The following is a 16,277-nucleotide window of genomic DNA, read 5'->3' as shown; positions in this document are numbered from 1 at the left end:
TCTTAATTCGTTCCAGCATCACCTTGGAAGTCTAAAGTCCAGAGTCTTATCTGACTATCATCTAAATATGATATGTGTGAGACTCAAGGTACAATGCATTCTGAAGCCAATTGCTTTCCAGCTGTGAACATGTGAAATTAAACAAGTTATGTGCTTCCAAAATACAATGACTGGCATAGGATAGACATTCCCTAAAGGGACAAATAGGGAGGAAGAAAGGGGTAGCTGGTCCTAAGCAAGTTCAAACCTCAACAGGGCAAACAACATTAAATATTGAAGTCTTGAGAAACATCATCTCTGACTCCATGCCCTGCCTTCTGGACACATTTGGGTAGGAGTTGGGCCTTCAAGGCTCCAGGTGGTCCCACCTCCATTACTTTACTAGGCAAAGCCCACACTGCAGCTCTCACAGATTGGAGTTCAGTGCCTGCAGCTCTCTGAGGCTAGAATTGCATGGTTGTGGCTTTATAAGAATGGGGTTATGGAGGAGCCCTGCATCCCCAGTTCCACTAGGCATTGTTGTAGTAAGGGCTCTCTGCTGTGGCCCTACCCCCATGGCTCCACTAGGCATTGTCCTGGTGAAGGCTGTCTGTGGTGGCCACACTCCTGTGGCAGTTCTCTGCCTGGGTCATCAAGCTTCTGGGTCATTCTTTGAAATCTTGGTGGCTCCAGGTGGCCCCACCTCCGTGACTTTGCTAAGCAAAGCCCACAGTCACACGCCCACGACCAGTGCACTCTGTGACTGGTGGAGATGAGACTGCATGGACACCACCAAGATTTCCACTTGGAGGAGCAGCCAAGGCTGCACCTGTACCACTACGGTTGAACCTGAGGTGACTGAGGAGAAATGCAGGGAGCAGAGCCTTGGGACAGTGTAAGACAGTGAACCGCAAATGTCCATAGATACCCTGGGACCCTCTTTTGAAATTGTTCTTTTCCAAAGGCCTTGGCGTTGTAGACTTGTAATGAGCAGGGCAGTTCTGACAATCTCTGAAATGCCTTTGGGATTATACTCTGATTGTCCTGATGAATAACATCTGGCTTCCTTATATCTGTAGTAATCCTCTTATCAAATGTCTGCTTGATCATACCTTTAGTGTTCTCTCCTGAACACATTTTATCATTTTTTACAGGCTGAGAATTTTCCAAAGCTTTAAGTTCTGCTTCCCTGTTAATTATAAATTCCATCTTTAATTCATTTCTCTCTTCTCACATTTTACTGTCAAGCGAAGCCATGCTATACCCTCAACACTTTGCTTAGATATTTCTTCTGCCAAATATTGTATTTCATCACTTGGAAGTTTTATCTTCCGTAAAGCACTAAGACTTGGACAAAATTTGCCCAGTTCATTGCCATCTTATACCAAGGATCACCTTTCCTTCAGTTTTCAGTAACAAGGTCTTTATTTCTGTTTGAGACCTCATCAAAATGGCCTTTAGGGTCCATATTGTTTATGACCACTTGGGTAATTTCTAAGAGGACTGAAGTCTCTACATCTCTCCTATTCTGAGCCTCCACCAGAATCGTCCTTAATCCTCCATTCACAGAAATGTAGGTTGTTTCTAGCATGTACCTCCAAACTATTTCGAACCCTTGCCATTACCCAGTTCCAAAGCCACTTCCACATTTTTAGGTATTTGTTACAGCAGCACCTCACTTCTGTCTCAGTCTGTTCAGGCTATTATAACAAAATACTCCAGCTAGGTAATTTATAAACAACAGAAATGTGTTGCTCACAGTTCTGTACCCTGGGCAGTCTACATCAAAAGCAAGATGCCAGCAGATTCGATGTCTGCAGAGGACCTGTTCCTCGTAGGGGGTGCCTTCTGTGTGCTTACATTGCGAAGGAGTAAACAAGTTCCTTCAGGTCTCTTTTATAAGGGCACTAATCTCATTCATGAGGGCAGAACCTCCCAAGGGCCCCACCTCCCAAAGGCCCCATCTTTTAATATCAACACTTTAGGGATTTGATTTCAATATGTAAATTTTGGAGGAACACAAACATTCAGATCGTATCAGTCACCTAAGACCACTGTAGATTTTTAAATGGTAAGCGTTGTTTCCTCTTTAGGGCAGTTAGAATCTTCCTTTATACTTGAAGCTTCTGAATATGTATTTACACACACATTTTATTATGTGAATCTCTGTTTGCTAATGCAGACCAAGAAGGTAAACCTATTAGTATCACATAATCTTTTATCTCTGGGAAGGTTTCTTTGTGTTTTTTGTTTCTTTGTTTGTGAATGAAAATACTTATTATTCAGGAGTTGGATCTCCATGAATTGTCCTTCATATGTGCTAACAGTTCTCTCATATTTTTATCTTTATGCTAATTTATTCTGAATTCTGAGATTGTTTCTAAGTTTATTGTTTAATTCATTCTTTAAATTTTCTGTAATATTGAGTCTATTTTTTCCCTATTTTAAGACATATTTTACTTTCATTAGAGTTTTTGTTTTGAAAAAATTCTTATCTCAGCCTGTTTCAAAATACATGTCCTCATTGAGAACAAGATGTTTTCTAAATACTTCTTATACTTCATTAAATAAACCTATTTAGGAGGAAGCAGACTTCTGAGTAACTAATGCTTTGCTCTTCTCTCTCGTTGCAACATATTTTCAATGTCTCATATTTTTCTGTTTACTCATTCTTGAGTAATGTAATGAACATGCTCTGAAATGCTGGTTTAAAACACTCATTCGATATTCTTTTCATATATAGAAAAATACTTAGGCCTGGTGTTGAAAAACAATGCATTTAAAGGACTTTACTCTCACCAATGCCTACCTGTTGGCCATTTACCTCCATGCTAATCTATAATTGGAGAGCAAATTGTTGCCCAATGGGTTCAAAACAAATGCAAAATCCTTCACCAGAGCAGAGGTCTTTATTCTCATCTTTTAAGCCATGCAAATAGATTCAGCCTGAATTCCAAAAGTAACAAAAGACAGATAGGAGAAGCATCCAAGTGTCAAGCTCCTGTTGCGTAGGAGAGAGTTCTATGCTTTTCATTGTCCCCTATGCCTTATTTACTACAAAGATGATTTATGATGAAGTTTGTAAGGCTTAAACTTCAAGATCTCTCACTTGCACAAGGCCCTTGCAATGTCTGTGAGAGTCTCTAATAAAGTGATTAACATGGTCAAATATTTTTGTAAAGTTTGTAAAACTTAGATATTTGATCCACTCAATCTTCCTGTATGTCAGGTGACTATTAAGTAGCCATAGTCACCCGAGATCCTAATAAAAAATTAAGTTTGAGATAAATTTAGTTTGTTTTTGGTGGAATATATTTGTGTAGATCACAGACACTTTCCTAAACAGTTAAATCATTGCTAGCCATGCACCAAGACGGTGAATGACTTGGAAATAAACCCCACGTCACTCCAAAACAGAGGTCAAACTTTTGTTAACTCTCAAATTACTGTATCACAGGAAAGGTGGAGTTCCTTCTATAGCTTACAGTTGGTAACTTCCTCAAACTCTTAGGGATTTAGAGGAGCTCACACTCACTTTTGCCATTGGTTCTTCCTGAATATTAACAATCTTTGTTGACTTTAAAGAAAATGTACTCCATATGTTTCAGAATCATTTGTGCTTAAATCACCACATGGGAGACATAAATATTCAATATACACATGTAGAAATGTATTTAGATGTGGAAGAGACTACTTTTTATTTTTAAAATGAATAGTTCTTGTATTGATCTCTGATGGGGAAAAAAGAAAAAAAAGATTCTTTCCCAGGTGTGGCCGCTCATTCTACAGGTGATTCAGGCTCTGGGAAGGTGTCCTCCCATTGACCTTGAGTCATTATAGCAAATATTCTGGCTACAGCTGTACAAGAAGTTAATTTAGCAGGAAGGAGTTCAGCCTCTTAGTTCCATGCTCTTTAGCCCCACTGAAGACCAAGGCATCATGTCTTCTGTGTCTTAATCCAAGGCCAGGAGCCATATATTTGGTCTAAAAATAATGAGACTCTGTTCTTCTCCTGACTCTTCTACTAGGCAGCCATTCAACTTTGAAGAAGCAATCTACTGAGATTCAGCCTGTTTAATCACATAGGAATTATGCAGATACTTCCATCTTAATCTTTTTAATGTACATATTGAGAAAATAAACTTTTTTTTTTTTTTTTTTTGAGATGGAGTCTCGCTCTGTCGCCCAGGCTGCAATGTAGTGGCACGATCTTGGCTCACTGCAAGCTCCGCCTCCCGGGTTCATGCCATTCTCCTGCCTCAGCCTCCCGAGTAGCTGGGACTACAGGCACCTGCCACCATGCCTGGCTAATTTTTTGTATTTTTAGTAGAAAGGGGGTTCACCATGTTAGCCAGGATGGTCTCGATCTCCTGACATCATGATCCGCCCGCCTCGGCCTCCCAAAGTACTGGGATTACAGGCATGAGCCACTGCACCCGGCCTCAAGAAAATAAACATTTTTTAAAAAGAGCAAGGCCACATGTGACGGCTCACACCTGTAATCCTAGCACTTTAGGAGGCTGAGGCAAGAGGTTCACTTGAGCCCAGGAGTTTGAGACGAGCCTGGGAAACATGGTGATATTCCATCTCTACAAAAAATACAAAAATTAGCTGGGCTTGGTGGCATTCACCTGTAGTTCCAGCTACTTAAGGGGTTGAGGGTGGGAGACTCGCTTGAGCCCAGGAGGTTGAGTTGGCTGCGAGCCGTGATCACGCCACTTTACTACAGCCTGAGTGACAGAGTGAGACCCTGTTTCAAAAATAAAGGGGCAAAAGGCAAAACAATTTCTATCTCCCTTATATGGTTTTCTGGTACATTTCAATAACTATAATAATGAGGCTCAATAAGGGTTTATGGATGGAATGCTACTTCAAGGAGAAGCTAACACTCAAACTTGCAAAAGAATAGTTCTGATACCCAAGCAACAGCATAAAGGTCCTAGCAGTCATAGAATGAAGCCCCAGGAGACCCACTGCTCACACCCAGCTGCCTTTACCCCCGCCTTGGATTAGTCTTATTCTCATTTAGTGCTGTGTCACTCCACAGGGCATAAATGGATCTGGCCGTTGGTGCGGTTTCATCTTTCTCCTAACACCTACCATAGCCTCTTTTTTTCATGCTTACCAGGCAGAAAGGTGGTACAGCCCTCTGTGCCTTCTAGCACTAGGGGATTTAACCACACAGAGATCCAGATGGATAAATTCTGCTTGACATCACTTAAATTTCTCAAAGGCACCAAAAATCAATATATCAGAAATGAACTCTTCATCCTACCCCAAATTCTAGCTTTCACCCAGTGTTTTCTATCCCAGAATATGTGACCACCTTCTATCCCCTTGACAGAGAAAGCTACAATCATATAGATCTCCCTTTCCCTCAAAACCCATACTCCATCACCAGATCCTGTTGGCTTTGCCCCCTACATAATTCTAAAATAGTTTTTCCCCTAACATTTTCAGGGTCCAGAGCAAGGGAACACATAACATATGTGGAAATAATTTAAAAGTATAAATAAAGTGAACATGCTGTTAGGTAAGATAGTTCTATGTTTCCACCTTACCTTCATAATGATGAGGAGAGCAGGGTTCAAATAAAAAATTCTCCATCTCCTTGGAGTTCTGTGCCCTTACTTAGTGACTGGGGATTGCTGGACCACATGTCATAGATGGCAGACAACAGGCTACCCCTTATTGTCCCATCCCAGCTCCAAGAGACCTACTGTGAGGGACCTTGTGAACACACACATGGGCACTCAGGCTACATGTCCAAGTTCTGTAAGCTCTCTTCACAACCTCTGTACATAGCTGCTGCTTGTTGCCTACTAAGTCCGTTCAAGCTGCTATAATACAATTCCATAAGTGGCTTATAACAACAGAAATGCAATTCTCACAGTTCTGGAACCTGAAAGGTCTAAGATCAAGGTGTCAGCAGATTCAGTGTCCGGCGAGACCTGCTTTCTGGTTCTTACAAGGTATCTCATTATGTCTTCACATGATGAAAGGGACAAAACAGTTTTCTGGGGGCCTCTTTTTATAAAGGCACTAATTCCATTCATGAGGGCTCCACCCCTTTGATCTAATTATATCCCAAAGGCCCCACTTCCTAATAATATTATATTGTGATTAGGTTTTTGACATGTGATTTTGGAGGACGAAGACGTTCAGACTGTAGCAGAAACTCTGGAGGCTAGGGCCACATACATACTGGGGACCAGAGAGTGGTCAGAAGCAGTGGGGGAGGGCGGCTCTCTGTGAGTGAATTCTGTTGAGAGGGGCAACAGGAAGAAATAGACCAGAATGAGACCTGTGAAGTGAAAGGATCAGGTAGGGCTTCCTTGGCTGTCTAGGGATATTCCTCGGTTCTATTCATTGTCCTTTCCTTCCACTGCCACCATCCTGGGCTCTTGCCTAAACTACTTCAATAGCCTCCTAATTAATCTCTGAACATCAACTTTGTCTCTGCAGTACATTCTTCACATTATAGCCAGAATGACTTCTTGTTTTAGTGATTCAAACATCCTTGGCTTAGACTTTGGAAAGTCTAATTACTCTTGAAGTTTAGGTAAATCCTTTAATATGGTCTACAAAGATACCCCAGTTCTGGCACCTACCTACTTGTCCACTCCACTTGTCCTGGCTTTCTCCCAGTCCCTTATACTCATCTTCCTCCCACGACAGGTGTCTGTCCTCTTCCCTCTGAGTGAAATGTGCTTCTCAGTTCCCCCATTGCATCAGATTACTCCTATTTGGCCTTCAGAACTCAGCCTCCACAGGAAAACCCTGACCTGTTGGCTGTGCCCATCCCATACCACCAGGCACCTCTCCTGAACTTCCACAGTTTTACCTTCACATTGAATGGTGTAGAGTGTAGGTGCAGGGTGCTCTTGGGTCACTTAGCTGCACATTGTATCTACTGGACCACTCTCTAGCCAGGACTTCTGAAGGAAGTGTCTAAATTCCCACTGCCAGCAAGACCAGCCACATTTCTAAAGTGGGAATGACAATATCACTACACTACCTCATAAAGCTGGAAAGGAGATTAAATAAAATAATACATGTAAATCACTTCTGATGATGCTTGGTACATTTTAAGAACTAAATAAAATTTGTTATGCAACTCCCCTTTCTCAATCTTAACACACACACAAGACTGTATGCTCCATAAAAGCAGGAGCCAGGGCTGGGTGCGGTGGCTCACACCTGTAATCCCAGCACTTTGGAAGGCCCAGGCGGGTGGATCACGAGGTCAGGAGATAGAGACCATCCTGGCTACAGTGAAACCCTGTCTCTACAAAAAATTAGCCAGGTGAGGTGGCGGGCACCTGTAGTCCCAGCTACTCAGGAGGCTGAGGCAGGAGAATGGCGTGAACCCAGGAGGCGGAACTTGCAGTGAGCCAGGATCACGCCACTGCACTCCAGCCTGGGTGACAGAGCAAGACTCTGTCTCAAAAAAAAAAAGAAAAATCAGCACTGGCCAGATCAGCTGATTCATAACAGATGAATGAATGGATGAAGAGTCCCTGGCCCAGGTTTAAATGCCCTTAAAGCAAGACGAGATATTGATTTATAGGTAATTAGGAAACCCAATATCTAGCAAAGGCCTGAATTTTACTGGGTGTTTCATTAATATTTGATAAAAGAATTATCATTAAATTAATGAAATTTCATCTTTTTGTCAACCCACAGTCAAAGTGGCATGCCTTGGCCCATTGCAGGAAACAGTGCACTCCTGTTGGCATAGAATGAAACACACTCAGCACACTCAGTCCTAGGCCCTGTCCTGTTGTACCTTTCACAGAATGATTTGGATAGAAGCAAAGGGAATGTGTTTGTTGAATTTAAAGATGATACAAAGCCAAAAGGTATGGGAGGAGCTAATAGAGTGTGTGCCAGAAAAAATGATTCACCATTGTCTGCAACGATGACGTAAAATGATTCCATAAAAGCAAAAAGAGGCTTCATTTAAATGACCACTGGCTCCGCTTTTGTGTAAATCCTTCCAAGATTTTTTTGTTCATATTTATCTCTCTGTCTACCCTTATATAAATATATATTGAGAAAGACAAATATGCACTTTTATTTTTTAGAGAATAAGTATCACATGCAATTGTAAAGCTTAATTTTTTTCTGACTAATGCCACGTTATTAAATATTCTTCTATAATGTCACTTTTCAATACCACAGTAGGCATTCTGTAATTTATTTAACCATTGCATGATTGGTTTCAATTTTGTTATTTTTGACATTGTTGCCATGAACATTCTTATAACTGAATGTTTACCCATAACCATTAATTCCTTAAGATAGTTTGTGAAATATGGTTGTTGACATGTATATATATGTTGCTAACTTGCTTTCCAAAAAAGCCATATATATATTACTCTCCCACAGTGGTATGTGAGGGTCCTTGTTTTCCTGCTCCTTTGCTAAAATTCTTGGTTTCATCTTTTGTTAGTCTTTACTCATGTATACATTCTAAGTGATATCTCATTGTTTTAACTTACTCTTTTTATTGCTGCTAAGATGGAATTATTTTGAAAATTTTATCAGCTATTTGTATTTCTCCTGACAAAATGAAATTTAACAAACGTAAATATGAAGTTCTACATTTGTTTTCCAAAAACAATCATGTAACTGTAAAATGGGGAAACTTGGCTTAACTGAAGGGTACATGAAAAGGAAAATTAACAGAAAAAAAAGCAAAAGGAATGTGATAACTGTTTTTAAATGTTTGAACAGTTATCATATAGAAAAGAAATCATGTTCAGTTTATATTTTTCCAAGAGGAAAAAGTAGGGCAAGCAGATGGAAAGTTATTGGTTGGCAGATTTTAGCTCATCATGGAATGGGTTGCCTCATGTAGTGAGATCCCCACCGCTGGAAGAGATCAAGAGTATAAATGGTCTACTGTGTGGAAATTGTAGAAGGGCTTTCTGAGTTGGGTTAGATGGATGACTTCGAACGTCACTGGAAACTCCATGATTCTTTGCTTCTATGAACATGAGCTCACAGTAATTCTCTTAAAAATGCATTATTATTCACTCATTTGCTGTCAATTCCTATGTAAATGAGAATAAAAATACCTTTAAAAGTACCATTTTTATGTCACCTAATCAAAAGACTATGAAAGTTTGTGTTTTGGGGTTTTTTTGTTTTGTTTTGTTTTTTTCACTCTTGTCTGAGCACAAAAAACTGAAACTCACTACATTTTCAAATCTAGTCAACTTAAAGTATGTTTATATTATATTATAAACAAGATTACTATGGTTATTACACTTTAAAGTAAATCATTTTATAGAGCATAAACAGTTTAATAACAGACTAACAGAAATGAAAGAATTGCCTAGTTAGCAGGCCTGCTAGAATTTGGGAGCATTTCACTGACATGTAGTTTAAGTAACATGTGCTCTTAAAAGGAATACACTGATGTTAAATGAATCTATAGATTTTCACTGTACTAGATGTGTCTGCAACAGAGTTCAAAATGTCTAGTTATGGAGGGTTGGCTTTATTTGATAAATACAGTTGATTCGATCAAAATTATGAAACATTTGCATCTTTCCTTTAGCTATGTTCCCTCTCCTTTCCACTCTTGGTTCACTTAGTAAAGTAACACCTATATTTCTTTCACTGTTTTCCAAGTTCTAAAGAAAAGACTGTACTGAACACCTCTCATGCCAACCCAGAAAAGTATAATCATTCCATAGGGCAGCCCACTTTGCTGCATTAAGCTGCAGAAATCAGTCTTCACGTTTGGTTTTATGAGCGAGGGCATCACATTGCAGAGCCCAGGGATTCAGAGTCAATTAGTCAGATCTAAAGCTTTAACTCATCATAATACAGTAAGGAGCTAGACATGCAATGGTATGCATTAGCACCTCTTTCCAATACTATGCCATGGGTTTTGTTTTTTTTTTTAACTCAGCTTGTTAAGTGATACCAGCCTACGTTGTGTTATATGATCTTGCTGATACTGCAGATAAAATATAGCTGCTATTTATTTTAGTAATTTAATATGGTAGAAGGAGTTTGAGAAAACTGTGGTGTTCACATGCTATTTCAGGATAACAGTGACCCACCCTGATCCAGAGAAATCGAGTTAAACAGGGCCTGGTGTTTTCCGTTCTGTTTTGTACCAACATGTTTCTGGGCTATGTATAACCCCAAGAAAGCTGAAAACACTGACCAGGTCAGGGAGGAAAGCCCACAGCTTGACTGTGATGTAAGAGTAAGCCTGACCTCCGTATCAGTGCAGCATGTATTTTGGGGAAGTCATTTATGGTGTTCCCACTCCCATTTCCAATTTAGGGAGCTAATAGTTCCTTTTAGGAATGTTTTCTTTCTAAAATTATGTGGCAGAAAGGAGACTGTCTCTAGCTTCTTCATTTGGCTAATAATGGAAGTGCACACACCCACTCTAAAGAAATTTCAGGAGATAGAGAAAATTAGATGCCACCCAGACTTTTTCTGTCTTGTTCTGACAGTCCATTCGAGGAATGTAACTAAGAGTTCAGGAAGAGAAACTGTCGAAAATCCAGGCAACTCAAAATAATATACTTTCTTAAAATGAAGTTTATCTGTTTTCCCAAAATGCTATACTTCTTCGGTTTGATGCCTTTGGATATTCTATTCTCTTTACTAGGATATGAATCCAAATCTTTTGGGGGTGGTTTGGTGGGTTACATTGGTTGTGATTTGTGTGGAGAAAAGAAGGGTATCTCATAATTACCTGGATAATTTTCCAAATGCATGTTGCTTTTTCCTCTATACTTCCTGCCCACCCCCCATGGGAACTCTGGTTTATTGCCAAGTAAATACTGACTTGGTCGAGGTTTTTATGCATTTGATGAAAAGGAAGATAAGTGAAATAATGAATATTTTTCAGTCATTCAAACTAACTCTGCTCTTTGTTTTTTTTCCATCTACCCTTCTGTTCATTCTGATATTTCATGAAGGAATGTTATATGTCAAGACCTCTGGTGCGTGCTGGAGACAGAGAGAGAAATTCTACTTCATTCTTGCCACTGCAGAGCTCATGAAGATCTAATTAGAAAAACAAATATCTGTCTATCTACATGCATAAACAATTCATATAGTGGAAAAAATAGACATAGTGTTTCACTGGAATGGTCTAATTAAGACTAAAGTGAAATGTAGTCTAAGTGCCAAGAGATGCAAAAAGAAGGAGCAAATTCATAGAGTTGGGTTTGCGTTACTATCCCTTGTTTGGTGTATTGGGTGCAAACCTTGTGTGTCTTTGCAGTTGCTCCACTGTTTCCTTCATTCATTCTTTGTCAGTATCCCATGCATGCCAAGCTGTTCCTCCCTTTCCAAACTTGGTTGGAATGCCACATTGTGGAGCATGGGCTCTGGCTTCCTGAGAGGCTGCAAGGAGGCAGAGGCTGCAGCTAAAACTTCAGGAAAATTAACTCCCCAGAGATTGAACCTTGACCAATGGGAAACAAGAGACTGGAGGGAACACAGCTCACAATTTCTCTCTCCATTACCCTCTCCATGAACTGCTCTGAGGTATTCTCCTTGCAAACCTACCAGAAATGTCTTCTCCATGAGATGAGTGTACATACATTTTGAGTGACCTGCTATATATGTTTGCAACTTGTTGTGAAGCAGTGGTCGCTAAAGTTATCCATCACATCACATTGATTCTCATCTTTCCTTTTTCTCAGTGTGCCATTCTCCCTCACTCCTATTGTCCTATGCTTGCACCTCCAAAGTAACTTGTTGATGTAAGCAACAAAAAATCATTGCCTCAGGCTCTGTTTACTAAAAGATCCAGAATATAACAGCTGGAGTTGAGAATATCCAGTGATCCTTCTTCAACTTTGATTTTAAAGAAATTGTTAAAGAAAAGAAAGAAAACTAATTATTCTTTGAAATCTTGTCTGCATATTTATATATTAAAGCAAAAATAACTTAAATACCGACAAACCATTTGTTAGTGGTTACACAACCTCAAATGAGCAAATGTTTAGCCATTTTCTGGTAAGGGGGATTAGTCTATTCTTGGTGTATTTATGGACCCGTCCTAGCTCTGCAGATTATATAAGATACTGTTGCTATTTATCTTTTCTTCCATAGTTGATCTTCCTGTGTGGATTCAAGGGTTGTGTAAGACAAAAAACTTGAAAGTTACTTGCAATGCATCAAGAGACTAATTCGCACATTCTCAAGTGGCCACTAGGATAATTTTTCTTCTAAATCTAACCTTCTACTTCCTAATCTAACCCCATACACTTCATATTTCTTCTGCCTTGCATCAAGTACTACAAGTGATGCAAGTCATTTCATTCCTATTGCTTTAATTCTTGTTCTTTACCTCTGGTGGAAGCTAAAGGGTTCTTGACCACTATCATCTTCATTTCTCCTCAATTTATTGACAGACTGTACACAATCCATGTGCTTTTTTCTTATTGTTTATTTAGGAAATTTAAGTACTTCTATAATTTTTACTTGAAGTTTTATTTGTGCATATTTGAACTTTATCTCAGCATTTTCCCTGACACCTACTCTAAAATCTTCTAAGAAGTTCAAACTGATTAGTTGGAAAAACAACCTTGCTCCATTTGCAGCAAATACCAGTAGTTTAAAGTCAACAAATGTTTGAAGAAAATAAAATGTTCAAATACCACCACTCCACCCTAACAAAATATCAACTTGATGGAGAATATTTGACTCTTTGTTTCTATGCTCCACCCCCAGAACCTAGAATACCTGCAGTAGCATAAACATTTATTAAATGAGCAAATGTGTCAATAAATGTGCAGTGTTCTATTGAAAATTTATGCAAAACTATTCAAGATCATGTCTCAATCCTGTCAAATCTTAATGGTGCATTGTAAATACTATTTCTTTAAGAAGACTCTATTGGACCTCATCGCGTCTAAATCATCCCTCCATCCTTCAAACTCTCATAATATTTTATCTGCCCATATCTGTGACATTTGTCATTTCCTTTTTTTTTCTTTTTTTTTTTTTTTTTTTGAGAGAGAGTCTCGCTCTGTCACCCAGGCTGGAGTGCAGCAGTGTGATCTTGGCTCACTGCAAGCTCCACCTCCTGGGTTCACACCTTTCTCCTGCCTGAGCCTCCTGAGTAGCTGGGACTACAGGTGTCTGCCACCACGCCCGGCTACTTTTTTGTATTTTTAGTAGAGATGGGTTTTCACTGTGTTAGCCAGGATGGTCTCGATCTCCTGATCTCGTGATCTGCCCACCTTGGCCTCCCAAAGTGCTGGAATTACAGGCGTGAGCTACCACACCCGGCCGACATTTATCACTTTCTACCTTGAATTACTTTTTGCATTTGTATTTATATTTTTGAATTCTATTTCATCTTTTTCCTATTCTCCACTGCACTTAGCACAAGGCCTGGCCAACCTTCATGTTGTTGAATCGGGTTCATGTGTGTGTGTGTATGTGTTTGTATGCATGTGTGTGTTTAGACCATGGATTATGAAATCAATTCAAACCATTACCTTTGGGAATGCCATAATTATCACAGTCAGAATAATCTGCATAGATAACAGGAAATTAATCCTAATAATACTTGGTCTAAGCAACCAAACAAATTTTTCCTCATATGCTCAGCAATAGTTTACTAAGTCATATAATCTATCGTAGCAGTTGAAGGGGGAGAAAAAAAAAAACAAAGCAAAAATTACACGACTATCACATTTCCCCAGAGTAAGTACCTTAGGCATTCATCTGCTGATTTATCTTCTACCACGCACATAGTTAAAACTAACTGTGTTATTATTATTACTTATTAAAGGAAAACATAGGATTTCCCCCTTATACATTTCTTTGGGTTGACCCCAAATTTGTTTTGAGTTCTTTGCTCTAATATGCACTCTAATTTTCCTCTAAACTTCTGGGTCATAATTTACCCAGATCATTAGCAATTTTCTTTCCGTATTGTATGATTTCTGTCTGCCTCTGGGTGGCTTTATTTTAATTAGAAAAAAATAGAATGGAAAAGTTTCAATTGTAAACACACAGAGGTTCTGTTGGCAAGTAGGAGTTTGGCAGAAGAAAGACCCATGGTGAGCTTAGTTGCAGTTTATTGGCTCAAAAACAAGAACAATTTTGAAGGAAATGAGGATAGTTTTTTAAAGTGACAATTTTCTCCATCAGGTAGATTACACTATTTCCTGTTATTTTATGATACTGATATTCTACTTATACATTTTCTCCAGAGCCCATAAAATTTTCCATCTGGGGTGCAGTTTTCTAATCCCTTTGTAAGCCTTTGGATTCAGTTTCTCCTTTCCTTCTTTTCCTCTCTTACTTACTTTCTTTTTTTCTTCATTTTTTCTTTTTTTTTTTTTTTTAAGTGTCAGTCTCCAGGAACCTTTATCAGATACCAGGGAACATAAGTTTACATCTTAGCTAAAGAGCTTATCCACTCACAGAAAGCTTCCCATATAGCCTTGGAGGACAGAGGGTGGAAGTAAAAATCAGACTTAACTACTAAAATTACTTCTGCCTGAAATTTTAGCTTATACCTTGAACAGCTTACAACTAAAATCCTTGAAAATGAAGTCTTAGCGCTTCCAGCCGATAGATGTTTTCCACACAGGAGATGAAAGAGCAGGTACAGCCTGGGTTTCTTTCAACGGGAAGGAACAGCAATTGGTTGTGGTCTGTAGGAAAAGAAAAAAAGTAAATGTCCTTTAAAAGCTTAATAGTACCAAGAAGATCTTTTTCTCCCTTTCTCTCCCAGTGGAACCATAAAGTCCTCCCAGGCAAAGACCAGGCCGACAAAAAGAAAAAGAGATAACAAAAAAACTGAAGTATCATGTGGATAGACTTACAGACTGATCACAACTCACGTGATGACATTTTATTACTGATGGAACAGAATGGGAAACAGTTTTTCTTAACGGACATTATTTCCTGTTTCTGGAATACAGTGGTTTGTTTCTTTCATTCATACCACATAGCAGGTCAGTTGGCTTCCCAGCGCTCACCTTTGTTTATTGGCCATGCAATGGTTTGACTTTTCTCCCACTGGACATATCCTTGCTCTGTCTCCTTCCTGTACCAATAGTTTTTGTCATCGCTTTCGGAATTTTAACAGCATTCTGAGAAAGTTTGTTTAGAGAAAATATGGGAAGGATAATAAAGGAATTTTTAAGTAGGAAAGCTGGGAGTGAATATTGGGTTCTAAAAGGTGAAGAGCTTCTTCTGCTCAAATGAAGGGGAGGATAACCAGGCTGCTGGCTGTGGGATCACATCAGTGACCAGCAGCGAGTTTGGCACTCAGGCAAAGCGCACATGGAGAGGGCTTGAGAATATCCCCATGAGTGTGCAATGAGACAGAAAAATGTAAGCTATGGCCAAGAGCCTCTTGTGGGCAGGATGTTGTGGCATTTAAGCATTGATAACATTGCTTTCTTCCTTCTCAATGTTCTGGAGTATCATTTCAGTGTTAGGACTCAGACTATCTGCTTCAATATACAGGCAAAGCTAATATGAAGTTTTACCCAATTATCTAGATAACTCATACCAAAAAGAAAACTACCAGGGAGGCAAAAGCTTCACAGTATCTCCATTCAAAAGGCATCCCTGACTGCTCATCTACCAAAATCAAATTCAAAATACTACCTGATATAGTAAATCCTTGGTTCATATCTGCCCAGTGAATAAATGAATGGGACGAATGAGTAAACGGAGTAAATCACTGACTCTATTTTATTCTCCACTTTACTTAAACCAGTAGCACCTCATCATATGAACTGAGATATTTTATACTGAACATTTCACATTTCTTCCCTAAATACTTTACACAAGAAACCAAAAGTTGTCTGCTGTTTGAAGAATCCAGGTTACTTTTACAAAAGCAAAACCACTTCTTAAAATTATGGCGTTAGCCAAAAAACTGCCCAGTCTTATGGCTGCAAAAGTGTCAAAATGTAGGCTTCTTCCTGGGTACTAAAATTGTCTCTTGGAGAAAAATATCAGGTGAGAATTATCTGGAGAACAACTTACTAAAAGGGAGTCATTAACATCATGTTAAAGACATTGTTTAAGGGAGTAGCATATTGATCTATAGCAATTACAATAAATGACTTATTCATTAATTTAAATATCATTTTATCATTGCTCTAAATGGTTATATTTGGAGTCTGACTTTTCTCATTTATTTCTGTACCCCATTTAGAAGTTAAATATTCTTCTGACTTTGTATAGCAAGAACAACACATGTAAGTAAAATAAGGAAATACAAAAGAAACACAAAAGCAAATTGCATTTTGTGCAGCTCCTACTAAGATAGCTAG

The sequence above is a fragment of the Macaca fascicularis genome, chromosome 1 (genome assembly GCF_037993035.2).
Source record: "Macaca fascicularis isolate 582-1 chromosome 1, T2T-MFA8v1.1".
Taxonomy (NCBI): domain Eukaryota; kingdom Metazoa; phylum Chordata; class Mammalia; order Primates; family Cercopithecidae; genus Macaca; species Macaca fascicularis.
This window is presented reverse-complemented; position numbering follows the sequence as displayed.